This window comes from Melospiza georgiana, chromosome 20, assembly GCF_028018845.1.
Source record: "Melospiza georgiana isolate bMelGeo1 chromosome 20, bMelGeo1.pri, whole genome shotgun sequence".
Taxonomy (NCBI): Eukaryota; Metazoa; Chordata; class Aves; order Passeriformes; family Passerellidae; genus Melospiza; species Melospiza georgiana.
The window spans coordinates 581,139-597,375 of NC_080449.1; positions in this window are offsets into that span (position 1 = coordinate 581,139).

The following is a 16,237-nucleotide window of genomic DNA, read 5'->3' on the forward strand; positions in this document are numbered from 1 at the left end:
AAGGGCCACAACATGGCTGCTTTCACAGCTTTTTTCTGTGCACCAACACTCTACCTTCTCTGATATATCTCCCTAGGGTTAGGGTTCAGCCTAGGGCTAGGATTTTTTGAACCAGGAAGCCCTGTGTTCCAGGCTTACTGTAGCTGCCAAAGGCATCCCAAAGGGAGCGCAGAAGTGCCACAACATGGCTGCTTTCACAGCTTTTTCCTTAGGAAGAACCCTAATACCCGGCTGATTTACCTTCCTAGGGTTACTGTTAGGCTTGGGCCAAGGACTTTTAAAACCAGGAAGCCCTGTGCTCCAGGCACCCTGCAGCTGTTCAAGGCATCCCAAGGGGAGCGCAAAAGTGACACAACTTGGCTGCCTCCACTGCTATTTCCATGAGACCATCCTGAACCATAGGCTGATTTTCCTTCCTAGCGTTGAGGTTTGAGTTAGGCCTAGGGTTAGGGTTCTTTCAACCAGAAAGCCCTGAGTTCCAAGAATACAGCAGCTGCGAAGGACTACCCAAGAAGAGCACAAAAGTACCACAACATGCCTGCCTCCACAGCTATTTCATTGGGCACATCCCTAATTCCTGGCTGATTTGCCTTTCTCGTCGTCGGGTTGGGGTTAGGTAGGCCTTGTGCTAGGATTTTTAAAATCAGGAAGCCCAGACCTCCAGGCACACTGGAGCTGTGAAAGGCAGCCAAAAGGGAGTGCAAAAGTGCCACAACATGGCTGCTTTCACAGCTTTTTCCTTAGGAAGAACCCTAATACCCGGCTGATTTACCTTCCTAGGGTTACTGTTAGGCTTGGGCCAAGGACTTTTAAAACCAGGAAGCCCTGTGCTCCAGGCACACTGCAGCTGTTCAAGGCATCCCAACGGGAGCGCAAAAGTGACACAACTTGGCTGCCTCCACTGCTATTTCCATGAGACCATCCCCAACCATAGGCTGATTTTCCTTCCTAGCGTTGAGGTTTGAGTTAGGCCTAGGGTTAGAGTTTTTTAACCAGAAAGCCCTGAGTTCCAAGAACACAGCAGATGCGAAGGACCACCCAAGAAGAGCACAAAAGTACCACAACATGCCTGCCTCCACAGCTATTTCCTTGGGGACATCCCTAATTCCTGGCTGATTTGCCTTTCTCGTCGTCGGGTTGGGGTTAGGTAGGCCTTGTGCTAGGATATTTAAAAGCAGGAAACCCAGACCTCCAAGCACACTGGAGCTGTGAAATGCATCCAAAAGGGAGTGCAAAAGGGCCACAACATGGCTGCTTTCACAGCTTTTTTCTGTGCACCAACACTATACCTTCTCTGATATATCTCCCTAGGGTTGGGGTTAGGGTTCAGCCTAGGGCTAGGATTTTTTGAACCAGGAAGCCCTGTGTTCCAGGCTTACTGTAGCTGCCAAAGGCATCCCAAAGGGAGCGCAGAAGTGCCACAACATGGCTGCTTTCACAGCTTTTTCCTTAGGAAGAACCCTAATACCCGGCTGATTTACCTTCCTAGGGTTACTGTTAGGCTTGGGCCAAGGACTTTTAAAACCAGGAAGCCCTGTGCTCCAGGCACCCTGCAGCTGTTCAAGGCATCCCAAGGGGAGCGCAAAAGTGACACAACTTGGCTGCCTCCACTGCTATTTCCATGAGACCATCCTGAACCATAGGCTGATTTTCCTTCCTAGCGTTGAGGTTTGAGTTAGGCCTAGGGTTAGGGTTCTTTTAACCTGAAAGCCCTGAGTTCCAAGAATACAGCAGCTGCGAAGGACTACCCAAGAAGAGCACAAAAGTACCACAACATGCCTGCCTCCCCAGCTATTTCATTGGGCACATCCCTAATTCCTGGCTGATTTGCCTTTCTCGTTGTCGGGTTGGGGTTAGGTAGGCCTTGTGCTAGGATTTTTAAAATCAGGAAGCCCAGACCTCCAGGCACACTGGAGCTGTGAAAGGCAGCCAAAAGGGAGTGCAAAAGTGCCACAACATGGCTGCTTTCACAGCTTTTTCCTTAGGAAGAACCCTAATACCCGGCTGATTTACCTTCCTAGGGTTACTGTTAGGCTTCGGCCTAGGACTTTTAAAACCAGGAAGCCCTGTGCTCCAGGCACACTGCAGCTGTTCAAGGCATCCCAATGGGAGTGCAAAAGTGACACAACTTGGCTGCCTCCACTGCTATTTCCATGAGACCATCCCGAATCATAGGCTGATTTTCCTTCCTAGCGTTGAGGTTTGAGTTAGGCCTAGGGTTAGAGGTTTTTAACCAGAAAGCCCTGAGTTCCAAGAACACAGCAGCTGCGAAGGACTACCCAAGAAGAGCACAAAAGTACCACAACATGCCTGCCTCCACAGCTATTTCCTTGGGGACATCCCTAATTCCTGGCTGATTTGCCTTTCTCGTCGTCGGGTTGGGGTTAGGTAGGCCTTGTGCTAGGATATTTAAAAGCAGGAAACCCAGACCTCCAAGCACACTGGAGCTGTGAAATGCATCCAAAAGGGAGTGCAAAAGGGCCACAACATGGCTGCTTTCACAGCTTTTTTCTGTGCACCAACACTATACCTTCTCTGATATATCTCCCTAGGGTTAGGGTTCAGCCTAGGGCTAGGATTTTTTGAACCAGGAAGCCCTGTGTTCCAGGCTTACTGTAGCTGCCAAAGGCATCCCAAAGGGAGCGCAGAAGTGCCACAACATGGCTGCTTTCACAGCTTTTTCCTTAGGAAGAACCCTAATACCCGGCTGATTTACCTTCCTAGGGTTACTGTTAGGCTTGGGCCAAGGACTTTTAAAACCAGGAAGCCCTGTGCTCCAGGCACCCTGCAGCTGTTCAAGGCATCCCAAGGGGAGCGCAAAAGTGACACAACTTGGCTGCCTCCACTGCTATTTCCATGAGACCATCCTGAATCATAGGCTGATTTTCCTTCCTAGCGTTGAGGTTTGAGTTAGGCCTAGGGTTAGGGTTCTTTCAACCAGAAAGCCCTGAGTTCCAAGAATACAGCAGCTGCGAAGGACTACCCAAGAAGAGCACAAAAGTACCACCACATGCCTGCCTCCCCAGCTATTTCATTGGGCACATCCCTAATTCCTGGCTGATTTGCCTTTCTCGTCGTCGGGTTGGGGTTAGGTAGGCCTTGTGCTAGGATTTTTAAAATCAGGAAGCCCAGACCTCCAGGCACACTGGAGCTGTGAAAGGCAGCCAAAAGGGAGTGCAAAAGTGCCACAACATGGCTGCTTTCACAGCTTTTTCCTTAGGAAGAACCCTAATACCCGGCTGATTTACCTTCCTAGGGTTACTGTTAGGCTTGGGCCAAGGACTTTGAAAACCCGGAAGCCCTGTGCTCCAGGCACACTGCAGCTGTTCAAGGCATCCCAAGGGGAGCGCAAAAGTGACACAACTTGGCTGCCTCCACTGCTATTTCCATGAGACCATCCCCAACCTTAGGCTGGTTTTCCTTCCTAGCGTTGAGGTTTGAGTTAGGCCTAGGGTTAGGGTTCTTTCAACCAGAAAGCCCTGAGTTCCAAGAATACAGCAGCTGCGAAGGACTACCCAAGAAGAGCACAAAAGTACCACCACATGCCTGCCTCCACAGCTATTTCCTTGGGGACATCCCTAATTCCTGGCTGATTTGCCTTTCTCGTCGTCGGGTTGGGGTTAGGTAGGCCTTGTGCTAGGATATTTAAAATCAGGAAGCCCAGACCTCCAGGCACACTGAAGCTGTGAAAGGCAGCCAAAAGGGATTGCAAAAGTGCCACAACATGGCTGCTTTCACAGCTTTTTCCTTAGGAAGAACCCTAATACCCGGCTGATTTACCTTCCTAGGGTTACTGTTAGGCTTCGGCCTAGGACTTTTAAAACCAGGAAGCCCTGTGCTCCAGGCACACTGCAGCTGTTCAAGGCATCCCAATGGGAGTGAAAAAGTGACACAACTTGGCTGCCTCCACTGCTATTTCCATGAGACTATCCCGAATCATAGGCTGATTTTCCTTCCTAGCGTTGAGGTTTGAGTTAGGCCTAGGGTTAGAGTTTTAAAACCAGAAAGCCCTGAGTTCCAAGAACACAGCAGCTGCGAAGGACTACCCAAGAAGAGCACAAAAGTACCACAACATGCCTGCCTCCACAGCTATTTCCTTGGGGACATCCCTAATTCCTGGCTGATTTGCCTTTCTCGTCGTCGGGTTGGGGTTAGGTAGGCCTTGTGCTAGGATATTTAAAAGCAGGAAACCCAGACCTCCAAGCACACTGGAGCTGTGAAAGGCATCCAAAAGGGAGTGCAAAAGGGCCACAACATGGCTGCTTTCACAGCTTTTTTCTTGGCACCATCACTATACCTTCTCTGATATATCTCCCTAGGGTTAGGGTTAGGGTTCAGCCTAGGGCTAGGATTTTTTGAACCAGGAAGCCCTGTGTTCCAGGCTTACTGTAGCTGCCAAAGGCATCCAAGGGAGCGCAGAAGTGCCACAACATGGCTGCTTTCACAGCTTTTTCCTTAGGAAGAACCCTAATACCTGGCTGATTTACCTTCCTAGGGTTACTGTTAGGCTTGGGCCAAGGACTTTGAAAACCAGGAAGCCCTGTGCTCCAGGCACACTGCAGCTGTTCAAGGCATCCCAAGGGGAGCGCAAAAGTGACACAACTTGGCTGCCTCCACTGCTATTTCCATGAGACCATCCCCAACCTTAGGCTGGTTTTCCTTCCTAGCGTTGAGTTTTGAGTTAGGCCTATGGTTAGGGTTCTTTCAACCAGAAAGCCCTGAGTTCCAAGAATACAGCAGCTGCGAAGGACTACCCAAGAAGAGCACAAAAGTACCACCACATGCCTGCCTCCACAGCTATTTCCTTGGGGACATCCTAATTCCTGGCTGATACGCCTTTCTCGTTGTCGGGTTGGGGTTAGGTAGGCCTTGTGCTAGGATTTTTAAAATCAGGAAGCCCAGAGCTCCAGGCACACTGGAGCTGTGAAAGGCATCCAAAAGGGAGTGCAAAAGTGCCACAACATGGCTGCTTTCACAGCTTTTTCCTTAGGAAGAACCCTAATCCCCAGCTGATTTACCTTCCTAGGGTTACTGTTAGGCTTGGGCCAAGGACTTTGAAAAACCAGGAAGCCCTGTGCTCCAGGCACACTGCAGCTGTTCAAGGCATCCCAAGGGGAGCGCAAAAGTGACACAACTTGGCTGCCTCCACTGCTATTTCCATGAGACCATCCCCAACCTTAGGCTGGTTTTCCTTCCTAGCGTTGAGGTTTGAGTTAGGCCTAGGGTTAGGGTTCTTTCAACCAGAAAGCCCTGAGTTCCAAGAATACAGCAGCTGCGAAGGACTACCCAAGAAGAGCACAAAAGTACCACCACATGCCTGCCTCCACAGCTATTTCCTTGGGGACATCCCTAATTCCTGGCTGATTTGCCTTTCTCGTCGTCGGGTTGGGGTTAGGTAGGCCTTGTGCTAGGATTTTTAAAATCAGGAAGCCCAGACCTCCAGGCACACTGAAGCTGTGAAAGGCAGCCAAAAGGGATTGCAAAAGTGCCACAACATGGCTGCTTTCACAGCTTTTTCCTTAGGAAGAACCCTAATACCCGGCTGATTTACCTTCCTAGGGTTACTGTTAGGCTTCGGCCTAGGACTTTTAAAACCAGGAAGCCCTGTGCTCCAGGCACACTGCAGCTGTTCAAGGCATCCCAATGGGAGTGCAAAAGTGACACAACTTGGCTGCCTCCACTGCTATTTCCATGAGACCATCCCGAATCATAGGCTGATTTTCCTTCCTAGCGTTGAGGTTTGAGTTAGGCCTAGGGTTAGAGGTTTTTAACCAGAAAGCCCTGAGTTCCAAGAACACAGCAGCTGCGAAGGACTACCCAAGAAGAGCACAAAAGTACCACAACATGCCTGCCTCCACAGCTATTTCCTTTGGGACATCCCTAATTCCTGGCTGATTTGCCTTTCTCGTCGTCGGGTTGGGGTTAGGTAGGCCCTTGTGCTAGGATATTTAAAAGCAGGAAACCCAGACCTCCAAGCACACTGGAGCTGTGAAATGCATCCAAAAGGGAGTGCAAAAGGGCCACAACATGGCTGCTTTCACAGCTTTTTTCTGTGCACCAACACTATACCTTCTCTGATATATCTCCCTAGGGTTAGGGTTCAGCCTAGGGCTAGGATTTTTTGAACCAGGAAGCCCTGTGTTCCAGGCTTACTGTAGCTGCCAAAGGCATCCCAAAGGGAGCGCAGAAGTGCCACAACATGGCTGCTTTCACAGCTTTTTCCTTAGGAAGAACCCTAATACCCGGCTGATTTACCTTCCTAGGGTTACTGTTAGGCTTGGGCCAAGGACTTTTAAAACCAGGAAGCCCTGTGCTCCAGGCACCCTGCAGCTGTTCAAGGCATCCCAAGGGGAGCGCAAAAGTGACACAACTTGGCTGCCTCCACTGCTATTTCCATGAGACCATCCTGAACCATAGGCTGATTTTCCTTCCTAGCGTTGAGGTTTGAGTTAGGCCTAGGGTTAGGGTTCTTTCAACCAGAAAGCCCTGAGTTCCAAGAATACAGCAGCTGCGAAGGACTACCCAAGAAGAGCACAAAAGTACCACCACATGCCTGCCTCCCCAGCTATTTCATTGGGCACATCCCTAATTCCTGGCTGATTTGCCTTTCTCGTCGTCGGGTTGGGGTTAGGTAGGCCTTGTGCTAGGATTTTTAAAATCAGGAAGCCCAGACCTCCAGGCACACTGGAGCTGTGAAAGGCAGCCAAAAGGGAGTGCAAAAGTGCCACAACATGGCTGCTTTCACAGCTTTTTCCTTAGGAAGAACCCTAATACCCGGCTGATTTACCTTCCTAGGGTTACTGTTAGGCTTGGGCCAAGGACTTTGAAAACCCGGAAGCCCTGTGCTCCAGGCACACTGCAGCTGTTCAAGGCATCCCAAGGGGAGCGCAAAAGTGACACAACTTGGCTGCCTCCACTGCTATTTCCATGAGACCATCCCCCAACCTTAGGCTGGTTTTCCTTCCTAGCGTTGAGGTTTGAGTTAGGCCTAGGGTTAGGGTTCTTTCAACCAGAAAGCCCTGAGTTCCAAGAATACAGCAGCTGCGAAGGACTACCCAAGAAGAGCACAAAAGTACCACCACATGCCTGCCTCCACAGCTATTTCCTTGGGGACATCCCTAATTCCTGGCTGATTTGCCTTTCTCGTCGTCGGGTTGGGGTTAGGTAGGCCTTGTGCTAGGATTTTTAAAATCAGGAAGCCCAGACCTCCAGGCACACTGAAGCTGTGAAAGGCAGCCAAAAGGGATTGCAAAAGTGCCACAACATGGCTGCTTTCACAGCTTTTTCCTTAGGAAGAACCCTAATACCCGGCTGATTTACCTTCCTAGGGTTACTGTTAGGCTTCGGCCTAGGACTTTTAAAACCAGGAAGCCCTGTGCTCCAGGCACACTGCAGCTGTTCAAGGCATCCCAATGGGAGTGAAAAAGTGACACAACTTGGCTGCCTCCACTGCTATTTCCATGAGACCATCCCGAATCATAGGCTGATTTTCCTTCCTAGCGTTGAGGTTTGAGTTAGGCCTAGGGTTAGAGTTTTAAAACCAGAAAGCCCTGAGTTCCAAGAACACAGCAGCTGCGAAGGACTACCCAAGAAGAGCACAAAAGTACCACAACATGCCTGCCTCCACAGCTATTTCCTTGGGGACATCCCTAATTCCTGGCTGATTTGCCTTTCTCGTCGTCGGGTTGGGGTTAGGTAGGCCTTGTGCTAGGATATTTAAAAGCAGGAAACCCAGACCTCCAAGCACACTGGAGCTGTGAAAGGCATCCAAAAGGGAGTGCAAAAGGGCCACAACATGGCTGCTTTCACAGCTTTTTTCTTTGGCACCATCACTATACCTTCTCTGATATATCTCCCTAGGGTTAGGTTAGGGTTCAGCCTAGGGCTAGGATTTTTTGAACCAGGAAGCCCTGTGTTCCAGGCTTACTGTAGCTGCCAAAGGCATCCAAGGGAGCGCAGAAGTGCCACAACATGGCTGCTTTCACAGCTTTTTCCTTAGGAAGAACCCTAATACCCGGCTGATTTACCTTCCTAGGGTTACTGTTAGGCTTGGGCCAAGGACTTTGAAAACCAGGAAGCCCTGTGCTCCAGGCACACTGCAGCTGTTCAAGGCATCCCAAGGGGAGCGCAAAAGTGACACAACTTGGCTGCCTCCACTGCTATTTCCATGAGACCATCCCCAACCTTAGGCTGGTTTTCCTTCCTAGCGTTGAGTTTTGAGTTAGGCCTATGGTTAGTGTTCTTTTAACCTGAAAGCCCTGAGTTCCAAGAACACAGCAGCTGCGAAGGACTACCCAAGAAGAGCACAAAAGTACCACCACATGCCTGCCTCCACAGCTATTTCCTTGGGGACATCCCTAATTCCTGGCTGATACGCCTTTCTCGTTGTCGGGTTGGGGTTAGGTAGGCCTTGTGCTAGGATTTTTAAAATCAGGAAGCCCAGACCTCCAGGCACACTGGAGCTGTGAAAGGCATCCAAAAGGGAGTGCAAAAGTGCCACAACATGGCTGCTTTCACAGCTTTTTCCTTAGGAAGAACCCTAATCCCCAGCTGATTTACCTTCCTAGGGTTACTGTTAGTCTTGGGCCAAGGACTTTTAAAACCAGGAAGCCCTGTGCTCCAGGCACACTGCAGCTGTTCAAGGCATCCCAAGGGGAGCGCAAAAGTGACACAACTTGGCTGCCTCCACTGCTATTTCCATGAGACCATCCCCAACCTTAGGCTGGTTTTCCTTCCTAGCGTTGAGGTTTGAGTTAGGCCTAGGGTTAGGGTTCTTTCAACCAGAAAGCCCTGAGTTCCAAGAATACAGCAGCTGCGAAGGACTACCCAAGAAGAGCACAAAAGTACCACCACATGCCTGCCTCCACAGCTATTTCCTTGGGGACATCCCTAATTCCTGGCTGATTTGCCTTTCTCGTCGTCGGGTTGGGGTTAGGTAGGCCTTGTGCTAGGATATTTAAAAGCAGGAAACCCAGACCTCCAAGCACACTGGAGCTGTGAAATGCATCCAAAAGGGAGTGCAAAAGGGCCACAACATGGCTGCTTTCACAGCTTTTTTCTGTGCACCAACACTATACCTTCTCTGATATATCTCCCCTAGGGTTAGGGTTCAGCCTAGGGCTAGGATTTTTTGAACCAGGAAGCCCTGTGTTCCAGGCTTACTGTAGCTGCCAAAGGCATCCCAAAGGGAGCGCAGAAGTGCCACAACATGGCTGCTTTCACAGCTTTTTCCTTAGGAAGAACCCTAATACCCGGCTGATTTACCTTCCTAGGGTTACTGTTAGGCTTGGGCCAAGGACTTTTAAAACCAGGAAGCCCTGTGCTCCAGGCACCCTGCAGCTGTTCAAGGCATCCCAAGGGGAGCGCAAAAGTGACACAACTTGGCTGCCTCCACTGCTATTTCCATGAGACCATCCTGAACCATAGGCTGATTTTCCTTCCTAGCGTTGAGGTTTGAGTTAGGCCTAGGGGTTAGGGTTCTTTCAACCAGAAAGCCCTGAGTTCCAAGAATACAGCAGCTGCGAAGGACTACCCAAGAAGAGCACAAAAGTACCACAACATGCCTGCCTTCCCAGCTATTTCATTGGGCACATCCCTAATTCCTGGCTGATTTGCCTTTCTCGTCGTCGGGTTGGGGTTAGGTAGGCTTGTGCTAGGATATTTAAAAGCAGGAAGCCCAGACCTCCAGGCACACTGGAGCTGTGAAAGGCAGCCAAAAGGGAGTGCAAAAGTGCCACAACATGGCTGCTTTCACAGCTTTTTCCTTAGGAAGAACCCTAATACCCGGCTGATTTACCTTCCTAGGGTTACTGTTAGGCTTGGGCCAAGGACTTTTAAAACCCGGAAGCCCTGTGCTCCAGGCACACTGCAGCTGTTCAAGGCATCCCAAGGGGAGCGCAAAAGTGACACAACTTGGCTGCCTCCACTGCTATTTCCATGAGACCATCCCCAACCTTAGGCTGGTTTTCCTTCCTAGCGTTGAGGTTTGAGTTAGGCCTAGGGTTAGGGTTCTTTCAACCAGAAAGCCCTGAGTTCCAAGAATACAGCAGCTGCGAAGGACTACCCAAGAAGAGCACAAAAGTACCACCACATGCCTGCCTCCACAGCTATTTCCTTGGGGACATCCCTAATTCCTGGCTGATTTGCCTTTCTCGTCGTCGGGTTGGGGTTAGGTAGGCCTTGTGCTAGGATTTTTAAAATCAGGAAGCCCAGACCTCCAGGCACACTGGAGCTGTGAAAGGCAGCCAAAAGGGATTGCAAAAGTGCCACAACATGGCTGCTTTCACAGCTTTTTCCTTAGGAAGAACCCTAATACCCGGCTGATTTACCTTCCTAGGGTTACTGTTAGGCTTGGGCCAAGGACTTTTAAAACCAGGAAGCCCTGTGCTCCAGGCACACTGCAGCTGTTCAAGGCATCCCAATGGGAGTGCAAAAGTGACACAACTTGGCTGCCTCCACTGCTATTTCCATGAGACCATCCCGAATCATAGGCTGATTTTCCTTCCTAGCGTTGAGGTTTGAGTTAGGCCTAGGGTTAGAGTTTTAAAACCAGAAAGCCCTGAGTTCCAAGAACACAGCAGCTGCGAAGGACTACCCAAGAAGAGCACAAAAGTACCACAACATGCCTGCCTCCACAGCTATTTCCTTGGGGACATCCCTAATTCCTGGCTGATTTGCCTTTCTCGTCGTCGGGTTGGGGTTAGGTAGGCCTTGTGCTAGGATATTTAAAAGCAGGAAACCCAGACCTCCAAGCACACTGGAGCTGTGAAAGGCATCCAAAAGGGAGTGCAAAAGGGCCACAACATGGCTGCTTTCACAGCTTTTTTCTTGGCACCATCACTATACCTTCTCTGATATATCTCCCTAGGGTTAGGGTTAGGGTTCAGCCTAGGGCTAGGATTTTTTGAACCAGGAAGCCCTGTGTTCCAGGCTTACTGTAGCTGCCAAAGGCATCCAAGGGAGCGCAGAAGTGCCACAACATGGCTGCTTTCACAGCTTTTTCCTTAGGAAGAACCCTAATACCCGGCTGATTTACCTTCCTAGGGTTACTGTTAGGCTTGGGCCAAGGACTTTGAAAACCAGGAAGCCCTGTGCTCCAGGCACACTGCAGCTGTTCAAGGCATCCCAAGGGGAGCGCAAAAGTGACACAACTTGGCTGCCTCCACTGCTATTTCCATGAGACCATCCCCAACCTTAGGCTGGTTTTCCTTCCTAGCGTTGAGTTTGAGTTAGGCCTATGGTTAGTGTTCTTTTAACCTGAAAGCCCTGAGTTCCAAGAACACAGCAGCTGCGAAGGACTACCCAAGAAGAGCACAAAAGTACCACCACATGCCTGCCTCCACAGCTATTTCCTTGGGGACATCCCTAATTCCTGGCTGATACGCCTTTCTCGTTGTCGGGTTGGGGTTAGGTAGGCCTTGTGCTAGGATTTTTAAAATCAGGAAGCCCAGACCTCCAGGCACACTGGAGCTGTGAAAGGCATCCAAAAGGGAGTGCAAAAGTGCCACAACATGGCTGCTTTCACAGCTTTTTCCTTAGGAAGAACCCTAATACCCAGCTGATTTACCTTCCTAGGGTTACTGTTAGGCTTGGGCCAAGGACTTTTAAAACCAGGAAGCCCTGTGCTCCAGGCACACTGCAGCTGTTCAAGGCATCCCAAGGGGAGCGCAAAAGTGACACAACTTGGCTGCCTCCACTGCTATTTCCATGAGACCATCCCCAACCTTAGGCTGGTTTTCCTTCCTAGCGTTGAGGTTTGAGTTAGGCCTAGGGTTAGGGTTCTTTCAACCAGAAAGCCCTGAGTTCCAAGAATACAGCAGCTGCGAAGGACTACCCAAGAAGAGCACAAAAGTACCACCACATGCCTGCCTCCACAGCTATTTCCTTGGGGACATCCCTAATTCCTGGCTGATTTGCCTTTCTCGTCGTCGGGTTGGGGTTAGGTAGGCCTTGTGCTAGGATTTTTAAAATCAGGAAGCCCAGACCTCCAGGCACACTGAAGCTGTGAAAGGCAGCCAAAAGGGATTGCAAAAGTGCCACAACATGGCTGCTTTCACAGCTTTTTCCTTAGGAAGAACCCTAATACCCGGCTGATTTACCTTCCTAGGGTTACTGTTAGGCTTCGGCCTAGGACTTTTAAAACCAGGAAGCCCTGTGCTCCAGGCACACTGCAGCTGTTCAAGGCATCCCAATGGGAGTGCAAAAGTGACACAACTTGGCTGCCTCCACTGCTATTTCCATGAGACCATCCCGAATCATAGGCTGATTTTCCTTCCTAGCGTTGAGGTTTGAGTTAGGCCTAGGGTTAGAGGTTTTTAACCAGAAAGCCCTGAGTTCCAAGAACACAGCAGCTGCGAAGGACTACCCAAGAAGAGCACAAAAGTACCACAACATGCCTGCCTCCACAGCTATTTCCTTGGGGACATCCCTAATTCCTGGCTGATTTGCCTTTCTCGTCGTCGGGTTGGGGTTAGGTAGGCCTTGTGCTAGGATATTTAAAAGCAGGAAACCCAGACCTCCAAGCACACTGGAGCTGTGAAATGCATCCAAAAGGGAGTGCAAAAGGGCCACAACATGGCTGCTTTCACAGCTTTTTTCTGTGCACCAACACTATACCTTCTCTGATATATCTCCCTAGGGTTAGGGTTCAGCCTAGGGCTAGGATTTTTTGAACCAGGAAGCCCTGTGTTCCAGGCTTACTGTAGCTGCCAAAGGCATCCCAAAGGGAGCGCAGAAGTGCCACAACATGGCTGCTTTCACAGCTTTTTCCTTAGGAAGAACCCTAATACCCGGCTGATTTACCTTCCTAGGGTTACTGTTAGGCTTGGGCCAAGGACTTTTAAAACCAGGAAGCCCTGTGCTCCAGGCACCCTGCAGCTGTTCAAGGCATCCCAAGGGGAGCGCAAAAGTGACACAACTTGGCTGCCTCCACTGCTATTTCCATGAGACCATCCTGAACCATAGGCTGATTTTCCTTCCTAGCGTTGAGGTTTGAGTTAGGCCTAGGGTTAGGGTTCTTTCAACCAGAAAGCCCTGAGTTCCAAGAATACAGCAGCTGCGAAGGACTACCCAAGAAGAGCACAAAAGTACCACAACATGCCTGCCTTCCCAGCTATTTCATTGGGCACATCCCTAATTCCTGGCTGATTTGCCTTTCTCGTCGTCGGGTTGGGGTTAGGTAGGCCTTGTGCTAGGATATTTAAAAGCAGGAAGCCCAGACCTCCAGGCACACTGGAGCTGTGAAAGGCAGCCAAAAGGGAGTGCAAAAGTGCCACAACATGGCTGCTTTCACAGCTTTTTCCTTAGGAAGAACCCTAATACCCGGCTGATTTACCTTCCTAGGGTTACTGTTAGGCTTGGGCCAAGGACTTTTAAAACCCGGAAGCCCTGTGCTCCAGGCACACTGCAGCTGTTCAAGGCATCCCAAGGGGAGCGCAAAAGTGACACAACTTGGCTGCCTCCACTGCTATTTCCATGAGACCATCCCCAACTTTAGGCTGGTTTTCCTTCCTAGCGTTGAGGTTTGAGTTAGGCCTAGGGTTAGGGTTCTTTCAACCAGAAAGCCCTGAGTTCCAAGAATACAGCAGCTGCGAAGGACTACCCAAGAAGAGCACAAAAGTACCACAACATGCCTGCCTCCACAGCTATTTCCTTGGGGACATCCCTAATTCCTGGCTGATTTGCCTTTCTCGTCGTCGGGTTGGGGTTAGGTAGGCCTTGTGCTAGGATTTTTAAAATCAGGAAGCCCAGACCTCCAGGCACACTGGAGCTGTGAAAGGCAGCCAAAAGGGATTGCAAAAGTGCCACAACATGGCTGCTTTCACAGCTTTTTCCTTAGGAAGAACCCTAATACCCGGCTGATTTACCTTCCTAGGGTTACTGTTAGGCTTGGGCCAAGGACTTTTAAAACCAGGAAGCCCTGTGCTCCAGGCACACTGCAGCTGTTCAAGGCATCCCAATGGGAGTGCAAAAGTGACACAACTTGGCTGCCTCCACTGCTATTTCCATGAGACCATCCCGAATCATAGGCTGATTTTCCTTCCTAGCGTTGAGGTTTGAGTTAGGCCTAGGGTTAGAGTTTTAAAACCAGAAAGCCCTGAGTTCCAAGAACACAGCAGCTGCGAAGGACTACCCAAGAAGAGCACAAAAGTACCACAACATGCCTGCCTCCACAGCTATTTCCTTGGGGACATCCCTAATTCCTGGCTGATTTGCCTTTCTCGTCGTCGGGTTGGGGTTAGGTAGGCCTTGTGCTAGGATATTTAAAAGCAGGAAACCCAGACCTCCAAGCACACTGGAGCTGTGAAAGGAATCCAAAAGGGAGTGCAAAAGGGCCACAACATGGCTGCTTTCACAGCTTTTTTCTTGGCACCATCACTATACCTTCTCTGATATATCTCCCTAGGGTTAGGTTTAGGGTTAAGCCTAGGGCTAGGATTTTTTGAACCAGGAAGCCCTGTGTTCCAGGCTTACTGTAGCTGCCAAAGGCATCCAAGGGAGCGCAGAAGTGCCACAACATGGCTGCTTTCACAGCTTTTTCCTTAGGAAGAACCCTAATACCCGGCTGATTTACCTTCCTAGGGTTACTGTTAGGCTTGGGCCAAGGACTTTTAAAACCCGGAAGCCCTGTGCTCCAGGCACACTGCAGCTGTTCAAGGCATCCCAAGGGGAGCGCAAAAGTGACACAACTTGGCTGCCTCCACTGCTATTTCCATGAGACCATCCCCAACCTTAGGCTGGTTTTCCTTCCTAGCGTTGAGTTTTGAGTTAGGCCTATGGTTAGTGTTCTTTTAACCTGAAAGCCCTGAGTTCCAAGAACACAGCAGCTGCGAAGGACTACCCAAGAAGAGCACAAAAGTACCACCACATGCCTGCCTCCACAGCTATTTCCTTGGGGACATCCCTAATTCCTGGCTGATACGCCTTTCTCGTCGTCGGGTTGGGGTTAGGTAGGCCTTGTGCTAGGATTTTTAAAATCAGGAAGCCCAGACCTCCAGGCACACTGGAGCTGTGAAAGGCAGCCAAAAGGGATTGCAAAAGTGCCACAACATGGCTGCTTTCACAGCTTTTTCCTTAGGAAGAACCCTAATACCCGGCTGATTTACCTTCTTAGGGTTACTGTTAGGTTTGGGCCAAGGACTTTTAAAACCAGGAAGCCCTGTGCTCCAGGCGCACTGCAGCTGTTCAAGGCATCCCAACGGGAGCACAAAAGTGACACAACTTGGCTGCCTCCACTGCTATTTCCATGAGACCATCCCCAACCATAGGCTGATTTTCCTTCCTAGCGTTGAGTTTTGAGTTAGGCCTAGGGTTAGAGGTTTTTAACCAGAAAGCCCTGAGTTCCAAGAACACAGCAGCTGCGAAGGACTACCCAAGAAGAGCACAAAAGTACCACCACATGCCTGCCTCCACAGCTATTTCCTTGGGGACATCCCTAATTCCTGGCTGATTTGCCTTTCTCGTCGTCGGGTTGGGGTTAGGTAGGCCTTGCGCTAGGATATTTAAAAGCAGGAAACCCAGACCTCCAAGCACACTGGAGCTGTGAAAGGCATCCAATAGGGAGTGCAAAAGTGCCACAACATGGCTGCTTTCACAGCTTTTTTCTTGGCACCATCACTATACTTTCTCTGATATATCTCCCTAGGGTTAGGGTTAGGGTTCAGCCTAGGGCTAGGATTTTTTGAACCAGGAAGCCCTGTGTTCCAGGCTTACTGTAGCTGCCAAAGGCATCCCAAAGGGAGCGCAGAAGTGCCACAACATGGCTGCTTTCACAGCTTTTTCCTAAGGAAGAACCCCAACACCCGGCTGATTTACCTTCCTAGGGTTACTGTTAGGCTTGGGCCAAGGACTTTTAAAATCAGGAAGCCCTGTGCTCCAGGAACACTGCAGCTGTTCAAGGCATCCCAAGGGGAGCGCAAAAGTGACACAACTTGACTGCCTCCACTGCTATTTCCATGAGACCATCCCGAACCATAGGCTGATTTTCCTTCCTAGCGTTGAGGTTTGAGTTAGGCCTAGGGTTAGAGTTTTTTAACCAGAAAGCCCTGAATTCCAAGAACACAGCAGCTGCGAAGGACTACCCAAGAAGAGCACAAAAGTACCACCACATGCCTGCCTCCACAGCTATTTCCTTGGGGACATCCCTACTTCCTGGCTGATTTGCCTTTCTCGTCGTCGGGTTGGGGTTAGGTAGGCCTTGTGCTAGGATTTTGAAAATCAGGAAGCCCAGACCTCCAGG